Below are 20,976 nucleotides of genomic sequence, written 5' to 3' on the forward strand. Positions count from 1 at the left end.
ATTCTCTTGCTTTTTCTAGGATCCAGCAGACATTGGAAATTTGATCTCTGGTTCCTCTGTCCTTTCTAAATCCAACTTGAACATCTGGAAGTTCTTGGTTCATGTACTGTTGAAGCCTAATTTAGAGAATTTGGAACATTACTTTGCTAGCGTGTTAGATCAGTGCAGTTGTACAGTAGTTTGAACATTCCTTGGCATTGTCTCTCTTTGGGATTGGAATGAAAACGGACCTTTTCCAGTCCTGTGGCCACTGCTGAGTTTTCCAACCTTGATGGCATATTGAGTGCAGCACTTTCACAGCATCATCTTTTAGGATTTGAAATTGCTCAGCTGGAATTCCATCACCTCCATTAGCTTTGGTCATGCTAATGCTTCCCTAAGGCCACTTGACTTTGCACTCCAGGATGTGTGGCTCTAGGTGAGTGATCACACTGTCATGGTTATCTGGGTCATTAAGATCTTTCTTGTACAGTTCTTCTGTGTATTCTTGTCACCTCTTCTTAATATCTCCTGCTTCTGATAGGTCCATACCATTTCTGTCCTTTATTGTGCCCATCTTTGCATGAAATGTTCCCTTGGTATCTCTAATTTTCTTGAAGAGATCTCTAGTCTTTCCCATTCTATTGTTTTCCTCTATTTCTTTGTATTGATCACTGAGGAAGGCTTTCTTATCTCTCCTTACTACCCCCTGGAACTCTGCATTCAGACAGATATATCTTTCCTTTTCTCCTTTGCCTTCCACATCTCTTTTCTTAGCTCTTTGTAGGGCCTCCTCAGACAACGATTTTGCCTTTTTGCCTTGCTTCTTCTTGGAGATCATTTTGATCAGTGTCTCCTGTACAAAGTTACAAAATTTCATCATAATTCTTCAGGCACTCTGTCTATCAGATCTAATCCCTTGGATCTATTTGTCCCTTTCACTGGGATTTGATTTAGGTCATGTTAGTGGAGACTGGTGGGCTGCAATCCATGGGGTTGCCAAGAGCTGGACACAACTGAGTGATTGAGCAGACAAACACACAGAACTGTATTAAATTATAGGATAGATGCAACTCACATGAGCAAAGATCACTGAAAACATTTATTAGCTTATTGCAAGGCCTGTTCTCATGGTTTTCTCCTTTTCTTCCTTATCTTTCTCCACTTTTGATTTTTCTGTCCCTCTAAAGGAAATAATGAGAATCTAATGAATGTTTATTGTATATGCTAATCTGTATATTGTATATATTGGTGTGAAATACCAAGAGAATCATACAGTTTATGAATGATGTATGATCTTTACTTCAAGAGCGTATATAGTTTACATGAAAAGCAAGACATAAAACAACAAAGGGCAAGGATTAAATGATAAATTATGTTGTGGACATAATAAATGTACAAAAGTTGAGTTTTTACTCTTTTTAAAAAAAGTGTTTTTACTTATCAGAGAGTATAAAATAATTAAATAGATAGAAAAGAAAAAAAACTGTTGAAAGTTAAAAGAACAACAGAAATAATGGTATGGAATTATTTATAATCCCTGGTGAGACACTAAGGAGTTTCACATGACTAGAGAAAAATGTCTATTTTGAGGAAGTTTTGAGAACTAATTCAAATAGTAGGATTAGATTGAAGAGGGTTTGGAAAAATTTTTTTAATTTAATTTCATCTAAAATGTAGATGTCCCTCTTGCACTGATAGTGGTAATGTAAATTGATACAACCACTATGGAAGACAGTATGCTGCTGGTGCTAAATCGTTTCAGTTGTATACGACTCTGTACGACTCAATAGACAGCAGCCCATGAGGCTCCCCCATCCCTGGGATTCTCCAGGCAAGAACCCTGGAGTGGGTTGCCATTTCCTTCTCCAATGCATGAAAGTGAAAATTGAAAGTGAAGACACTCAGTCGTGTCTGACTTTTAGTGACCCCATGGACTGCAGCCTACCAGGCTCCTCCATCCATGGGATTTACCAGGTAAGAGTACTGGTGTGGATTGCCATTGCCTTCTTTGGGAAAACAGTATGAGACTCCTTAAAACACTAGGAATAAAACCACTGTATGACCCCACAATACTCCTACGCATATACCTGAGGAAACAAAAGTTGAAAAAGACACATGTACCCCAGTGTTCATTGCAGGACTATTTACAATAGCTAGAACATGGAAGCAACCTAGATATCCACTGACAGATGAATGGATAAAGAAGTTGTGGTACATATACACAATGGAATATTACTTATCCATAAAAAGGAACACATTTGAGTCAGTTCTAATGAGGTAGATGAATCTAGAGCCTATTATACAAAGTGAAGTAAGTCAGAAAGAGAAAGATAAATATCAGAGATTAATGCCTATATGTGGAATCCAGAAAGATGGTACTGAAGAATTTACTTACAGGGCAGTAATGGAGGTCAGTGGAGAAGGCAATGGCACCCCACTCCAGTACTCTTGCCTGGAAAATCCCATGGGTGGAGGAGCCTGGTAGGCTACAGTCCATGGGGTCGCTAAGAGTTGGACATGACTGAGCAACTTCCCTTTCCCTTTTCACTTTCATGCTTTGGAGAAGGAAATGGCAACCCACTCCAGTGTTCTTGCCTGGAGAATCCCAGGGATGGGGGATCCTGGGGGGCTGAGATCTATGGGATCGCACAGAGTCGGACATGACTGAAGCGACTTAGCAGCAATAGCAGTAGCAGCAATGGAGGTCAGACATAGAGAACAGACTTATGGACATGGAGAGAGGGGAGGAGGGGGTGAGATGTTTGGAGAGAGTAACATAGAAACTTACATTACCATTTGTAAAATAGATAGCCAATGGAAATTTGCTCTATGTCTCAGGGAACTCAAACAGGGGCTCTGCATCAACCTAGAGTAGCCAGATGGGGAGAGAGATAGGAGGGAGGTTCAAGAGGGAGGGTATATATGTATACCTATGGCTGATTCATGTTGAGGTTTGACAGAAAACAACAAACTCTGTAAAGTAATTATCCTTCAATTAATAAATAAATATATTTTAAAAATTAAAAAAAAGAAAATATAGATGTGATTGCAGAACAGACTAACCTCTTGTATTACAACTTTCCTGATTTGGGGGTCAATCTTTTTTTATTTCCTTGAGCTACTCTTTCCATTGAATGTTTAGCAAGTATTATGTGAGGATAAGGCAACACAGTGGTAAAGAATCTGCCTGCCTATGTAGGAGATGCAAGAGACTTGGGTTTGATCCCTGGCTGGAGGAATGAATGGCAATGCTCTCCAATATTCTTGCCTGGGAAATCCCATGTCCATGGGGTCGCAAAGAGTCAAATATGACTGAATGCACACACACAGACACATGTGAGCATAAATCAGGGTTTCTCAGTCTCAGCACCACCAGTATTTGAGGCTGGGTGACTCCTGCTAGTGACTGTTTTCTGCATTGTAGGGTGTTTAGCACTTCCCTGGCCTCCCTCCACTCAATGCCAGTAGGAGCCCTCTCCCTAGCAGTGACAAGCAAAAATGTCTCCAGACACCATGGTCATCAAATGTCCCCTGAAGGATCAGCATCACCCACATGCAGAACCACTGGGATCAATCTTACCTCTTTGGACTCAAATGCTGATACATTCCTATTTCTGTCAGGGGTTTGTGAGGTATATAAATGGCATTGTTTATATTGGCTATGTGGAATCACTTTGAAATATTCTTACTTGGATTTCAAAATACAGATAAAAATTGATGCTGTGTAGTTTGGTATCATAACTCCCAAACTTAAGAAAAAAACTAGCTGTTATAGTTTCTTCTGTTGTTGGAAATCCATCATTAATCACAAACAAGTCAGCTACTTCAGCTGCCCCCACTCTTTCCTGGTCATTTAAAACAAACTTAATTTTCTTCAACATTAATTTTCCCTTATTCTGCTTCTTCATAACAAGCTCTTGGTTGAGTTCTCTTTATATGTTCTCTCTCTTCAATCTAACTGCAAACCACTTGAAAGCATTTTTGCTTCAACATACATTTCCTAAAAGTATACTTCAAAAAGGGTCAATACATGCCATTTGATTAAAATAAAACCATACTAAACTTTATATGATGGCATTTCTATTCAAATCCATATGAAAACATGTGCTCAGTGCTTTGCTCACTTGCACAGTCATATCTGACTTTTTGCCATTTCCTGAAATGTAGCCCCCCAGGGTCTCCTGCCACGGGATTTCCCAGGCAAGAATACTAGAGTCGGTTGCCACTTCCTTCTCCAGAGGATCTTCCCAACCCACTGGTTGAAATTGCATCTCCTGCATTGGCAGGTGGGTTCTTTACCAGTGCGCCGCCTGAGAAGCGTACCCAACATGCACACACTTAAAATATAAATAATACTAGTGATTTAAACCATTTTTAAATGTATGGAGGAGTATTATTTTCTATAGTGGTACTTTTAGTAATAGATAGATGATGACAATCCACTTATTGAGAATTATTAGTAATTAGGAAATGGTTTCTTTCTGAATATCTAATTATTTCTACTTGTATTTCAAACTCTTTTTCAAATAACTATAGAAAATTTAAGTACAAAATGAGATTTTGCTTCTTTGATCTTGGAAATTTTGTTTGAATTCTCTTAGATATTCAAGCTAAAACATGTCATTCAGAAACCTGGATAGTCTGTACAAGCAATATGGAAAACTATAGCTTCTAAGTTTTTGAATAAAAGTAGAATCATGTAGTTAAGTGAATGTATCAGAGTTAAGTGATATATATGATGTTGAGAATTAATTTTATATATCTAATAAGATGGACTTTGATCTCTATTATTTATGGGAATAAATAGAACACATAAACTTCATCTTTTTCATTTGTCAGCTGGTGCTGCCATCTGCTTACCCAGGTACGTGGAAAATGTGGGTAAAGGCCCAGGAGCATCTTCTCAGAAACCCACCTGCCTGTTTGGCTGTCTGCTCTGGAAATTGCAGTCGGAACTCAGTTGGTCTGCAACAGTCCCCAGCCCTGGCCCATCAGAGCCCCCTCTGGGGCACTATCTGGACAAGTGTTGATTTTAGTACTCTTACAGAATGCTTCCTCCTTCTGTCCTACATTTCTACTTAGATTTCTTTTTTCCCTCTTCTCTCATCTATGAGACCTTCTCATCATGGGGTGTCTAATGGCCAGAATTACATCTAAGACAAAGGTTTTTTTCTTTTATTTCTGTTGCTTTCTTTAATTAAAAAAAATAGTCAATTTCTGGTCTAATGGTATCAAAGCAGTTGGAGATTTTCTTACCCTTTCTTGGATTCTTTTTGTAGATGAAAAAATGCAATATCTCTCAGATGGATAGAAAATCCTAACAAAAGTATCCTTCATATGGAAATTATTTGTCTCATCTTTTACTGGGAAAATAGTGTCTAGGGCTGAGGAAGGGTGTTTCATCGTCAAAGCACTTTATAATTGAGCATTTAGAGGACTTGAGTTGCTTTTCATCCTCTTCCGGGAGGTCAAACTGCAAAAGCCATTTAATCCAGTTATTTGACTCTTTCTTTCTCATCAATATTGGAAGCAAATTGTTGGCATAAATGACTTTTCTTAACAGACATATTACTGACCTTTTGCCAAGAAAAAAAGTTCATCGTGTAGACACTTTAATGCATTTTGCTATAATTCACCAAGTTGTTGGAGAAACTGTCACTACATTTGCACACTTTTGGAACTCTGAAACCTGTTCTGTTTATCATTGTTATTGGTACTATTGTCATACCGACTTACTGCTATTCAGTCATTATACTTTTACATTTCTGGAATGATCGACTTTCAGGCAAGCCATGCAGAAAGCACTCCTACTCCCTTAAATATAAAAGAACTACAACATCTTCAGCTGCCAGCAATTTTAAGCTTGCCATTTGACTGAATCTGAGGAGAAGTGTTTTAAGCAAATTAAATGACTCATTATTATTCCCTGAGTCATGACTGTATTTATCAGCAACTATAAGGCAGAGGAAGACGTGGTTCTTCCCCTAAATTCCCACTTACTCACGCACTTATAATGCAGTTCTCTAAATATATCACTGTACCAAAGCAACTGTTGTATACCAAGTTACATGAAAAGGAAGGAAGAAAAAATCCATCCAAGCATGTGGGGTTCCCTCACCTCTGTTTCGTGAAAGCAGGAAACAACTATAACACATAGAGAAATCTGAATGACCATTAATGGGGAAATGGGTAAGTAAATTGTGATGCATTCATATAATAGTATTAAACAGTCATTTCAAATTAAGTGTAGTACAAGGATAATGGCATAACGACATAGGGCAATACCTTATGGTATAAAATTATTTTAAAATTCAGGATATAATCTACTTGCCCTGATTGATATTAACTGTTTAAGTGTACATGCATAGAAAATAAATGGGAAGAAATTCAACAAAATGTTTGCAAAGGCCATCTCTGGATATAACGGTTCTGTGTATGATACCACTTTTATTCTGTGTCTTTCAAAATTTCTACTTAATGTCTTAATTCAGTTTTGGGAAAGGAAAAGAAAAACCTTTATTAGATGATATTTTGATACAGGGACACTGTGAATAATAAAATGTTCTGCAATTCTAAATACAGAACATATTAGAGATTAAGGTGTTTCACCTCGAGCCAGACATCCTGGAATGTGAAGTCAAGTGGGCCTTAGGAAGCATCACTACAAACAAAGTTAATAGAGGTGATGGAGTTCCAGTTGAGTTATTTCAAGTCCTGAAAGATGATGCTGTGAAAGTGCTGCACTCAATATGTCAGCAAATTTGGAAAACTCAGCAGTGGCCACAGGACTGGAAAAGGTCAGTTTTCATTCCAATCCCAAAGGAAGGCAATGCGAAAGAATGCTCAAACTACTGCACAATTGCACTCATCTCACATGCTCGTAAAGTAGTGCTCAAAATTTTCCAAGCCAGGCTTCAGCAATACATGAACTGTGAACTTCCAGATGTTCAAGCTGCTTTTAGAAAAGGCAGAGGAACCAGAGATCAAACTGCCAACATCTGCTGGATCATTAAAAAGGCAAGAAAGTTCCAGAAAAACCTCTCTTTCTGCTTTATTGACTATGCCAAAGAGTTTGACTGTGTGGATCACAATAAACTGTGGAAAATTCTGAAAGAGATGGGAATACCAGACCACCTGACCTGCCTGTTGAGAATCTTGTATGCAGGGCAGGAAGCAACAGTTAGAACTAGACATGGAACAACAGACTGTTTCCAAGTAGGAAAAGAAGTACATCAAGATACATACGCCACCCTGCTTCTTTAACTTATATGCAGACTACATCATGAGAAACGCTGGGCTGCAGGAAGCACAAGCTGGAATCAAGATCGCCGGGAGAAATATCAATAACCTCAGATATGCAGATGACACCACCCTGATGACAGAAAGTGAAGAGGAACTAAAAAGCCTCTTGATAAAAGTGAAAGAGGAGAGTGAAAAAGTTGGCTTAAAGCTCAACATTCAGAAAATGAAGATCATGGCATCTCGTCCCATCACTTCATGGCAAATAGATGGGAAAACAGTGGAAACAGTGGCTGACTTCATTATTTTGGCCTCCAAAATCACTGCAGATAATGATTGCAGCCATGAAATTAAAAGACGCTTACTCCTTGGAAGGAAAGTTATGACCAACCTAGATAGCATATTCAAAAGCAGAGACGTTGCTTCGTCAACAAAGGTCCCTCTAGTCAAGGCTATGGTTTACCAGTGGTCATGTATGGATGTGAGAGTTGGACTATAAAGAAAGCTGAGCGCCCAAGAATTGATGCTTTTGAATTGTGGTGTTGGAGAAGACTCCTGAGAGTCCCTTGGACTGCAAGGGGATCCAACCAATCCATCATAAAGGAGATAAAATCCTGGGTGTTCATTGGAAGGACTGATGTTGAAGCTGAAACTTCAATACTTTGGCCACCTGATGGGAAGAGCTGACTCATTTAAAAAGACCCTGATGCTGGGAATGATTGAGGGCAGAAGGAGAAGGGGCGACAGAGGATAAGATAGTTGGATGGTATCACCAACTCAATGAACATGAGTTTAGATAAACTCTGGGAGTTGGTGTTGGACAGGAAGGCCTGGTGTGTTGCAGTTTGGGGGTTGCAAAGAGTCAGATATGACTGAGCAACTGAACTGAACTAAGGGGAATAGAGAAGAGTATTATTTAAGAGAAGAAAATCTTCTTAAGATTGAAAAAAGGTCAATCATGAAATATCAGATGTGTATTGACTGTATGGATGTGAGATTTGGACTGTGAAGAAAGCTGAGTGCCCAAGAACTGATGCTTTTGAATTGTGGTATTGGAGAAGACTCTTGAGAGTCCCTTGGACTGCAAGGAGATCCAACCTGTCCATCCTAAAGGAGATCAGTCCTAGGTATTCATTGGAAGGACTGATGCTGAAGCTGAAACTCCAATACTTTGGCCACATCATGCAAAGAGTTGACTTATTGGAAAAGACCCTGATGCTGGAAGGGATTGGGGGCAGGAGGAGAAGGGGACGACCGAGAATTAGATGGCTGGATGGCATCACCGACTCAATGGACATGAGTTTGGGTAAACTCCAGGAGTTGGTGATGGACAGGGAGGCCTGGTGTGCTGTGATTCATGGGGTCACAAAAAGTTGGACACGACTGAGTGACTGAACTGAACTGAACTGATCTGAAGGGCTTCCCTGGTGGCATTAGTGGTGAAGAACCCACATGCTAATGCAAGAGACACAAGAAATGTGGGTTTGATCCCTGGGTTGGGAAGATGCCCTGGAGAAAGAAATGGCAACCCATGCTAATATTCTTGCCTGGAGAAGTCAGACAGAGGAACCTGGCAGGCTATCGTCCACAGGGTCGAAAAGATTCAGATGCAACTGAGTGACTTAGCATACACATAACCACTGAGAAGCCACAGGTATTTTTGATATCTGTCTGGAGCTGACTCTTGTAGGTAAAAAGATTGAGGTGAAACAGAAAATTAATTCCTTTACAGGAGAAAGGTGTTGAGAACCTATGGAGATCTGAGCACAGCTGTTTACCAATCTTTCAAAATGAAAGAAATCACCAAATTCCGTTTTGATCAAAATAAAAAATTTTGAGTATCTCCAATTGTAAATTTAACTTAAATGCATTTAATCTGATCCAATTGAGTTCATTTTAGTTCAATTTAACAAATATTTATTGAAAATTATATCTGCCTGCCTCTGTACTAGGAACAAGGAATACCAGGAGAGTAAGTGAGGAAATTGTCTTCCCTGGTGGCTCAGTGGTAAAGAACCTGTCTGCCAGTGTAGGAGATGCCAGTTCGATCTCTGGGTTGAGAAGATTCCCTGGTGAAGGAAATGACAACTCACTCCAGTATTTTTGCCTGGAGAGTCCCCTGGACATAGGAGACTGGCAGGCTACAGTCTATGGGGTAGCAAAGAGTCAGATACGACAGTGCCGAAAAAGCAACAAAGAGAGGGGAAAATGTCTTCACAGAGCTTACATACTAGTCATTCATGCAGTCTCATTCTGCTGTGGTTAGGTCAGGAGAGAAGGAGTGAAGGACAGAGTGCAGAATTCTCAGAGGAACTTGGAGACCTGACTCCTCACCTGGAAGCAACTGGCCCTGAAATATGCAAGAAGCAAGTAGGACGTAGATAATGATTGTATGTATGTATATGTGTACACACTTATACATGTGTTGGGGACCAAGAGGCTTGGGAACTCGGTTGAGAATAAGGACTACTTGCAAAGTGCAGATAGAAAGAGATGGAGCTTTAGAAAAGGGGAAGCAAGTTTGGTTTGTTCAAACTCAAAGTCTGAATTAGCAACTAAAAGAGAAGAGATTAAAGAAGTAGAAAGAGAAACCAGAGCCTACTATACAGAGTGAAGTAAGCCAGAAAGAAAAACACCAATGCAGTATACTAACGCATATATATGGAATTTAGAAAGACAGTAATGATAACCCTGCATGCGAGACAGCAAAAGAGACACAGACTTATAGAAGTCTTTTGGACTCTGTGGTAGAGGGAGAGGGTGGGATGATTTGGGAGGATGGCATTGAAACATGTATAATATCATATATGAAATGAATCACCAGTCCATGTTCTATCCATGATACTGGATGCTTGGGGCTGGTGCACTGGGACGACCCAGAGGGATGGTACGGGGAGGGAGGGGGGTTCAGGATGGGGAACACGTGTATACCTGTGGCGGATTCGTGTTGATGTATGGCCAAAACCAATACAATATTGTAAAGTAATTAACCTCCAATTAAATAAATTTATATTTTTAAAAAATAAAGAAGTAGAAAGGATGTCTATACAGTTTAAGTATTAGAGTTCATCTTCCAGGAAATGAGAAGATATTTAAGGGTTTCAATAGGAAAATAATTTGCTTAGATCTGTTTTAAGAAGACTATCCTGAGCTTTCTGTATATTATTTTATTCATATAAAAGTTTTTTTTCTAAATATGTAATCATGCTAAGTATATTGTGCTTTTCAAGTTAATCCTGTCTCATATTCTAATACTCTTGTTTAAAAGCTGGGTTTATTCTCTTAACATAGAGTTTAGGATTGCTAATCTCAAATGAGAAAAACTAGAGAAACCTCAAATATTACGTCTAGGCATAGGATCAGGGTCTGTGTTGCTAAACTGAAATTGATGCATTTCAGTATCTCGAAGGCAGCTGAAAATGCTTTCATTTTAAAGAAGAGTTAGAGAAATCTCTTATTCTTGAATAACACAGAAGTGATATAAAGGACTTTTCTCCACCTCCACGTTCTTCTGTATCTGCCTCCCTTTTTCCCTCTCTTTTCCTTTTTTTCTTTTTCCTTTCTCCTTTCCCTCCTACTTTTCTTCTTCCTTTTGTTCTTTTAATATTTTCTAAATGTATCATTAGAAGAGGCCTTTAAGATACAGAATTTATAATCTGAGTATTTAACTGAAAAGATAAAAAATAAATGGAAAATTTAACTTAAGAAAAAAGTGAGGCAATATAGCATTAAGTGCCAAAATGAGTGATATAAATGTTAAGTTCTCTAATTTTCTAAGAGAAAAGATGTTTGCTAGTGAATTGGAATTTCTGGGAAAGTTAGATTTGACTTAACTAGATTTGACTAGATGGAGACTATATCTGAACTTATAAAATTTTTAATAGATTTGTAAAATGAAAAAGTCTTCCCGAGGGAGAAGCAACCATTTGCAAAGGCTGTTATTATTGTTAATAATTAGATCTTAACCTTCAAATTAAAAAGTTTGGAGACAACTTTACAAAATGATCATTTGTAATGATTAGGAGAAGCTATTCTCTTTGGAGTCTATTTTTGCTAAATAGAGACTTTGAATCCTATTAGATGAACAGTTTGGCTTGAAAATGTCTTAGTTATTTGGAAAATAAAATTGAAACGTTTTTGTCTCATGCTCAGTTTTAACTTCAATTGTGTATTCAATGGAGATATTTCATTAATTTGTGATATTCTATAATATTTTGCATGAGAAGAGTTACTAATTTTTCTTTACATACTCTTCATAATCTTAGCATCATTAAATAGCATAAAAAATTTTCTTCTGGTACTTAATAATGTTTTTAAATACTATATGGCAGAGGATGAGATGCTTAGATAGCATCACCAACTCAATGGACATGTATTTGAGCAAACTGTGGGAGATAGTGAAGGACAGGGGAACCTTGCATGCTATAGTCCATGGGGTTGCAAAGACTCAGACTTGACTTAGCAACTGAACAACAACAATAATGGTCTTAGATGTCCAAATATTCAAGTTCAAATGTTCTGCATGTGGAGTGTTACTACTGAAATTATTGACTAGTCTGTGTTCTATTTTCAGGGCCTCTTAACATCTTGAGACTGTTTTAATGATGATACCCTTTAAGAGGAATAACAGCTTTATGCTCACTTTTCCAGTTTTCAGAGTACTTTGTATTCTTCAGTGGATACTATCATTTTTTGCAATAACTGATCACTGAGCCATGACATTTATTTGTAGATACAATCCTCAACATTGATAAGTTCACTTAAAAACTTCAGATAAAATTATTTAAATGTATTCTACCTAGGGCAGAGTTTCTCAACTTCAGCATTATTGACTTTGGAGGCTTAATAATTCCTCTATTGTGAGGAGCTATCTTGTGCACTGTAGGATATTTATCAGCTGAGAGTGACCCACCAGTACTCAGGAGCACGCCCCTGCTTTGAACAATCAGTAATGCCTCTGGACATTGGAAAATGTGCTCTGGGGAGCAAAGTCATCCCCAGTTAAGAACCACTGATTTAGGGCTATCCTTGCAGAACCACTGGAAACTCCAACTTGGCAATTTAAGACAGCAGCTTTGATCTAGCCTATTGGTTTCAAGAGGCATGGCATACCTATGGACATTAAAGCCTGATATTAAGTTTCTATTGTTTAATGGCTTGAGCAGTAAAAATTCATGAAGTTAGATTTAGTCAATTTTGCATTTCCTTACTTTTGTGCCATGCTTAAAATTAAGAAAACCTACAACAAGCAATCTAATCCTTCTAAGTGTGAACCTTGAATGACCAGAGAGGTAAGACATTTTTATCCAGAGACTTTTAAACTAAGTCTAACAAAAAGTTGGGTTTTCATATGTTTAACATATTTAGAAAATAAAACTGGGATGGATCTAATGCCACAAAAATAATTAAAGTTAAACTTACTGATGTCTCATAATTGTTCTAGATACTTTAGGGAAGGTTTAATTTCAGTGTTACAAAGCTTTAAATACTGTGCAGAAATAGAACTATGAAGCTTTTTAATTTTTAGGTTCAGATAATATATGGTACTTCATTTATATATCCGAAAAGCAATTTATGGGCTAATATGCTCACTTCTGATTAGATATACTTCAGAATATGTTTAATTCAAGCGACATCTTTTTTCTCCTCTAAGCAGAATTTCTCTTTATTCCAGAATTCACTACCACCAGGCAACCTACACACTGCTATTTCTTCATGCAATGGGAATATTTTTGGCTTGAAAAATATTTTTATGTTCTGATCATTCCATTAGAAATTTGTACATCTCTGAGCATATAGTTAAGAGGAAAAAGATATGCTCGCATAGTTTTCTTCCCATAATGGATATACAGTTTATTCTAATTCTGTCCCTCTTAAATGTTTATGTGCAATTTCTTTCTAATGCAAGGAATTTCAGTATATCCAAATATTCAACACCATATGCACATCTATATTTATATGTCAAACATAAACCAAGCTATCAAAAGATAATTAGGTGAGACATGCATGTTTTGTCATAATTAATATTCTGTCAATAGGCTAGATAAGAAAACTCCAAGGGTTAATGTTTTGCTGGGCTGCCAGATACTGTTGCCAGTGAATTTTTCTAGCTCACTCCATTAATCCAGTCAGCACAATGGATCAGGCTAGAGATGTGTCTCCATAAATCACTCTGAAGTGCTGGGGGTAGGAGTATCTAATTAATCAGCACTGTCATTATGTTTGACTTGTAGCTGCCTTGCTGTGTTTGGGATGGAGATTCAGTGTGTTTAACCCACATGCTCTTAAACAGATCTCCAGTGGTGTGTAAATTTTAACCCATTTTCAGAAAAAGTCAAGCAGCATGATTCAACCATATTTTTTAACAGCAATATATCTTTTCAACATATGACCTCTCGTTACGTTCAGTTAATTTTTCATTTACTACAGTAGATCTCCATTTGTAGTGTTAAAAACAAGACATATTCAAATATTATTTTGTATATTAATACTATGGTCAGGGCAAAACTACATCTTAAAATATTCTCTTAACCAATACGATAGCACACTTAAAATGGAAAGAATTTTTGTATTTTAATGTCACCATCAGTGAAAATGTCTTCTGTATCTTTGATTTTTGCTCTTGAATTTCAGTATTTTTGGACCATATATTTTCATAGAGTACTTTTCCTGTTTAAGTGATTTTTATTCACTGCTGCTGCTACTAAGTCACTTCAGTCGTGTCCGACTCTGTGCAACCCCATAGACGTCAGCCCACCAGGCTCCCCCGTCCCTGGGATTCTCCAGAAAAGAACACTGGAGTGGGTTGCCATTTCCTTCTCCAATGCATGAAAGTGAAAAGTGAAAGTGAAGTCGCTCAGTCGGGTCCAAGTCTTAGCGACCACATGGACCGCATCCTACGAGGCTCCTCCATCCATGAGATTTTCCAGGCAAGAGTACTGGAGTGGGATGCCATTGCCTTCTCTGTTTTATTCACTAGTGAAGCGATTACTTTATGGTTTAAAAATTATTTAACTAGATATTAACTATTTTTCAAATGTGTTAACTACTTCAAAGACTTGTTCTTGAGTATATAGCTCATACAAGGCTGACTCAGTCTAGATCATGTTTCATATCCCTTAGGTTACCAAGAAAATAAATATGAGGGATAGATTGTAAAATAGATTTTTGGACATAGCTTGAGGAATCCACCACTATTTTATAATAACACTCCTTATATTTTATGACAACTAATTACTATGTAGGGCTACAAAATGACAACTTTTTCCCACTAAACCCAAAATGTAAGTAGCACTGTTAATCTTATAAAGTGTAAATTAGTTTTGGATTTCTTCAGTGAATCTCTGTCTACACACACACGTGCGCGCATGCACGCACTTACCTACACGCATATGGCAGATGGTTTTCCAATAAATACATTCATCTTGACAAGAATGTGGGAGCATTGATCTTTGGAGGAGGAACACTTATTTCAATAATGATGCAATCAGTTGTCAAATATCTCTGGAACTCATCTTTTGATTACTCTAAGTAATGGTGAAATTTGATTCTCCAAGAATGAATTTTATTGTCAATAAGAGCCAAATGTCCTTCAACAATAAATTCAGTGATTAAGAATATGAACTAATTAGATAATATTAAATGGAATAAAATTGACAAGAACTTCAGAACAATAAAATTTTACTCACAAAGAAGTTTAGCACATATGCCAGAAAAGTAAGGTTTAGGTCTGTTAACAAAAGTGCTTTAATCTGACTAAATAAAAAAATAACTCAGATGTGTTGTAGTTTGATACTGGAAAATTATTGTACAGATAGATAAGGAAATGGAGATATATATATTTCATATATTCACATTTGCATAGCATATATCTGTACAAAACATGCATACATAGGTTATATGCTTTACATTGTATTATACATAGTACAAAAATATTTGTGTATAATATTGAACTTAATAGTAACTAGTTTCATTTAAAGCATATTTAGCAAAGTTCATAGTATAAATATGGGATTTCTTTATTACTACTTTTCATATATTTTTCCACTCTGTTCCTTATATTTAAAGTTGGTGCTGCTACTCCTCATCATTAAATGATTAATTTACTTTTTCTTTTTCAGTGGTCAGAAAAGACCTACTAATAATCTTCCATCCTACTGTGATTAGAAGTGCTGGTTTGCAAGTTAAATGGGATGCCAACTTTATTTGTCATTAACTGACAGAGGAAGTCTAGCTGATGAATTGGGGGATCAAGCTTCTCATTTTTGTCCTACACTAACTGCTCTAAATCTCTGGTCTTGCAGAAAGACTTTAGAAATGAAGTAACTAAAAAGATACTCACTTAATAGTGTCCCAGTGACCAGAATAACATAATCCATAAAATACTTTGCTCAGATCATGGAAAGAAATCCTCTATCCCGAGATGTTCCTGTTTCTGCAGATGTAAATCTTTTAGGGACTTTCTACTAAATGATTTGTAATTCTCATCCCAATTCTTCAAAATGAGAAAGTATACTTTGAACTTTTAAGAATTATCAAAAATTTCATGGAAAACAACCCCAAGTATATGCACTTTATTATGGCTACTAAGCTTTGGGTAAAAAGGAACTTTGGAGATAAAAATTCCTGCAGAGCATCCACACAGAAACAAGTGATATTTAAATTTTAAAATGTAATACAATATTATGTTAGTGATGACTTTTAAAATACTATTATGTGAGAGGAACCTGAATAACTCATGTGTTGTGAACTTGGAGAGGCTTCTGATATAGTTCATCAGATCTTGGTCTTTTATATTTCACTTTGTTTGCAGATATGTGTTATTTTGAACCTAAAAATATGCAGGGTACTCTGCTAGTACCTGAGTAAATATGTAAATAAGACTCACCTGGGTTGCATTTTAAATATTTTTAATATATACATATGAAATATGTATATATTAACAATAACCTGATTATTTATGAGAGACATGTGGGTATTTCTCAAAGAAAAAGATAAAAATTGATTAAATTTTGAAAAAATTGATTAAATTTTGACTTCAGTTTTCCTAATTTTACTGAGATTTCACATCCTCAGCATCAAAAGAAATACATTTTATACAAAATGTCTGCTTGATATGGTCATTTTGAGGTACTATGATCTAATAGGCTGGAAAATATTTGGTTCTATCAGGTAAATTTTTTCTACAGTTAAAATAATTTAATCTTTTTATTATTTTTTATTTTATTTATTTTTTGATTGGTGAAAAATTGCTTTACAAGTTTTTGTGTATTTCTGCCATACAATGCATATTAGTCATATATATATATATATATGATATATATATATATTGTATATATATATATCATATATATATATACATATCCTTTCCCTTCTAAGCTTCCCTCTCCTCTCCCCATCCCACCCTTCTGGTCATCACAGATGGCCAGACTGGGCTCTTTGTGATGTTTAGCAACTTTCCACTAACAATCTATTTTACACCTAATAGTGTTTACATGTCAATGCTACTTTCTCAATTCGTCCCACCCTTACCTTCCCCTTCTGTGTCCACTAGGTTCGTCAGTAACATTTTTCTAGATTCCATATATAATAGCTTAACTTTGTGTGGAGTTTCTTATTTTATCAGTAAGTAGTTTGGAGACACTACCTGTGTGATGCACACTGTGGGGAAAAATGAAACAGAGATTGTTGTTAGAGCTATGAGATTGGCTGATAGGTAAAACATATATAATCATGAACATGATAATAATGCAACAGAATGTAGCAGAAGAGCTAAGTGATTATGAAAAAGCAGGACATCAGGGCTAAGGCAGGTTCCTAGGTGGTTAGAAGTCAGAAGGTCATTTCAAATATGAAAAATAATGATAGTGTCAGCAGAAATAATGAAGTAGAAATATTCAGAGCACTACAAGTAGAACTGTCCAGCTTGAATGATGAGTGGGAGATAATGACGGAAAGTGAGATTGAAGTGAAATTATCAAGAGCTCTGAATTCTACAAAGCAGTTCAGAATTACCTTATTAGCCATGGGCAGCCATCGAATACTTCTGATGAGGTTAATAATAAAATGAATCAGTTCAGTTCAGTCGCTCAGTCATGTCTGACTCTTTGCGACTCCATGAATTGCAGCACGCCAGGCCTCCCTGTCCATCACCATCTCCCGGAGTTCACTGAGACTCAACGTCCATCGAGTCAGTGATGCCATCCAGCCATCTCATCCTCGGTCGTCCCCTTCTCCTCCTGCCCCCAATCCCTCCCAGCAACAGAGTCTTTTCCAATGAGTCAACTCTTTGCATGAGGTGGCCAAAGTACTGGAGTTTCAGCTTTAGCATCATTCCTTCCAAAGAAATCCCAGGGCTGATCTCCTTCAGAATGGACTGGTTGGATCTCCTTGCAGTCCAAGGGACTCTCAAGAGTCTTCTCCAACACCACAGTTCAAAAGCATCAATTCTTCTGCACTCAGCCTTCTTCACAGTCCAACTCTCACATCCATACATGACCACTGGAAAAACCATAGCCTTGACTAGACGGACCTTAGTCGGCAAAGTAATGCCTCTGCTTTTCAATATGCTATCTAGGTTGGTCATAACCTTTCTTTCAAGGAGTAAGCGTCTTTTAATTTCATGGCTGCAGTCACCATCTGCAGTGATTATGGAGCCCAAAAAAATAAAGTCTGACACTGTTTCCACTGTTTCCCCTTCTATTTCCCATGAAGTGATGGGACCAAATGCCATGATCTTCGTTTTCTGAATGTTGAGCTTTATGATTTTTTTAAAAAGAATGATCTAGTGTTTGTGCATAAAGATAGAAGTATGGGAGGTGTGAACTCAAGGAGATCATTTTGGAGGCTGCTGAAAGAGGCGTTTAGAGGGGAAGTAATAAGGACCTGGAATAGAGCAGTGACAGTTGGAACTGGCTAGCATGGAAGGGCTTGAGAGCACTTATGTAGGATATATATACAGTGCTTCTGCCCAAGGACTATTACCAAGTCCTGTAGCAGATACAAAGGAGGGAGGGTCAAAAATTAACTATAAGCTGTTAGGTGGTTAAAAATCTGACAGTGACAATACTGAATAAAATATAGTCATAAGAAGAAATTTGTAAAAACACAGGTTTTATTTTAGGCATGGTTATTTTAAAATGATATTGCGGAAAACAAGAATTTTTCTTTACCATAGTCATACTGATACATATACACGATGAATGAAGTGAATTTGGGATAATTACTTCATTATTTTGACCAATATGGAAATATAATATGGATTTCCATTTTTAATTAAATTTTCAGAATTAAATGACTTAATTTGCTGTCAATAGCAAAAACCATATTTCTCAGTTATTTATCTACTACACTTTTCTGTACAGAATCGGTCTGTGTGAATGTATAATTTTTGCATTGAAAATAAAAGTTTAATAGTCATAAGCATATTTTCATTTTTAAATATGTATTATGATTGAAAGTACATAAAGCATAATAGTAAATATCATAAAACACTACTTCTGATATATTACATTGTTCTTAACTTTACAGACCATTTATTGGCTCAAGGATTTTAAAATTATAGATACATGTTTATAAGAAAGGATTAGTATATAAGATGTATTATTAGAATATCAAATTTAGATTTATGACTCTAGAAAAATTTCTTTTTCCATGCAGAATAAGGCAAACCTGCATTAACCAGTTGTGTTACTTTTTGTAGGAAGATGGCTGTGGTGGACCCTGATTGCACAAGTAGGAGTATTCTAAAGACTTTTTAAAAACACACACATACACATTCACACAGGGACACACTGACACATATGTCTCGTTAGGATCAAACACTGCTGATTATCTGTCAGAAATATTATACTGAACTGACTTATTCAAAAAGCTTTTGAAATCATTTTCAAATGATTTATTTCATAACTATATGAACTGTAGGACAGAGGTCCCTTCTATTTTATAGGTACTGTATGCTTTAGGCAAACAATTCTCTAAAGTCACAGGCTGTTACCATTTGTGGCAGGGAAAGCACTTGGGTGGTCCTCGGGGGAAACCTTGGGCAAACAGTATTGCTGTAATCTAATCTGCACAGCAAATCACCATAGAACCAGGAAAAGAGAGAGATGGTGGAAGTCTCCACCTAAACCAAAATGTGGGAAAGAAATCAAGTGCATATCCACTTAAAAATGAAGGAACTGCTGTATGACTCTGTTTCACTGTATTCACTTTATTAACAATTCCCTGTTCTCTTCCATAGTTTGAGAGGATAAATGGATTGTGTTGTGCTGTGCTTCGTCACTCAGTTGTGTCCTTCTCTTTGTGACGCCATGGACTGGGTAGCCCGCCAGGCCCCTCTGTCCATGGGGATTCTCCAGGCAAGAATGCTGGAGTGGGTAGCCATTCCCTTCTCTAGAGGATCTTCCCAACCCAGGGGTCAAACCCTGGTCTCCTACACTGAAGGCAGATTCTTTACCAGCTGAGCTACCAGGGGAAGCCCCATAAATGCATTTCACAAGCACTTAAAAAGATAGTCCAGCTCAAGTGGGATTCCCTAGGGACAATGAAAGAGGGAGTTATCAGAATCCCTTCTGAAGAGTAAGTTATCCTGAAATTTTCCCATTTTGTTCTCCAATTTCAACAGCTCACCTAAAGTGAATTTCCTCTGGCTTGGATGTGCTTAATGGTTTAGAGGAGATAGGAGGCAATGTCTCTGCACTGTGAGCCCCCAAATAACATTTAGAATTAATTGCATTCATGTTAGGCCACCTGTTCAATGTTTATTTGAAGTTCTAAAAATTTCCTAGTCATTCCAGTAATTTTATACATTCATTCATCCACTCATTTATTCATTCACTCATGTTCATTCAAGCAATCTTGACAATCTTCTTACGATGACTCAGATTTTTTTAAATTAGGTGTTGTGGATAAAATAAGTATTCATAAAAAGGGGGACACGAACTCTTCTTTCATGTAGTTTACAATCATATAAAAGAAGACAGTAATTATTAAAATAATTTCAATAAGAATGCACAATTGTTTCCTGAAATTATGGAAATTCAGATATAGAAAATGGAAATTCAGATATAGAAAATGTAAATACATCATGACCTGTTTCATAAACACAGTAGTCTTAATTGCTAATGTATTATATATATACCCCATGAGAAGTGAGTATTAATATATATTAATATGCAGTATCTAATCATTTACTGAGACAGTTATATTGATAATTATGTTGTTTTATAATATAACAAATAGAGACAGTATAATTTCCCTCAAGTTTTGTTTTTGGATATATGTTTATGGATGAACTTTAATACAAATTTGACCCTTAGGCAGAAATATTCAGCATGAATTTATGAGAGAAGAAAATTTTTTCTCATTGAGAGAACATTACTATTAGTTAATATTGTTATTATTTTTAAAAAACCATTTGAGAGTAGTTTATTCCCAATGATAACTTGTTAATTTGAATATTTTTTCCTTAATTTTTATAAATTGCAAGAACAGGGCAGAATATTTAAATATCAAGGAAATCAGCAAAATGAGAGAGGCAATTTCATCTATTTTCTGAAGCATCACATGATACAGGCATATAAATTGCTTAGTAAAATATCTGCCTTAGGTTTAATAAGGTATGTACAAAGCCATCAAGAATAAAAGAGATACTATTTCTTTTACACTCAGGTTTTCTCATGTGCTGTTGAGTTCATTCCCACCAACCTGAAGATCTTTCATGAAAATGGCAGCAGAAGCAATCTCTATTCCCTG

The sequence above is a fragment of the Capricornis sumatraensis genome, chromosome 18 (genome assembly GCF_032405125.1).
Source record: "Capricornis sumatraensis isolate serow.1 chromosome 18, serow.2, whole genome shotgun sequence".
Taxonomy (NCBI): domain Eukaryota; kingdom Metazoa; phylum Chordata; class Mammalia; order Artiodactyla; family Bovidae; genus Capricornis; species Capricornis sumatraensis.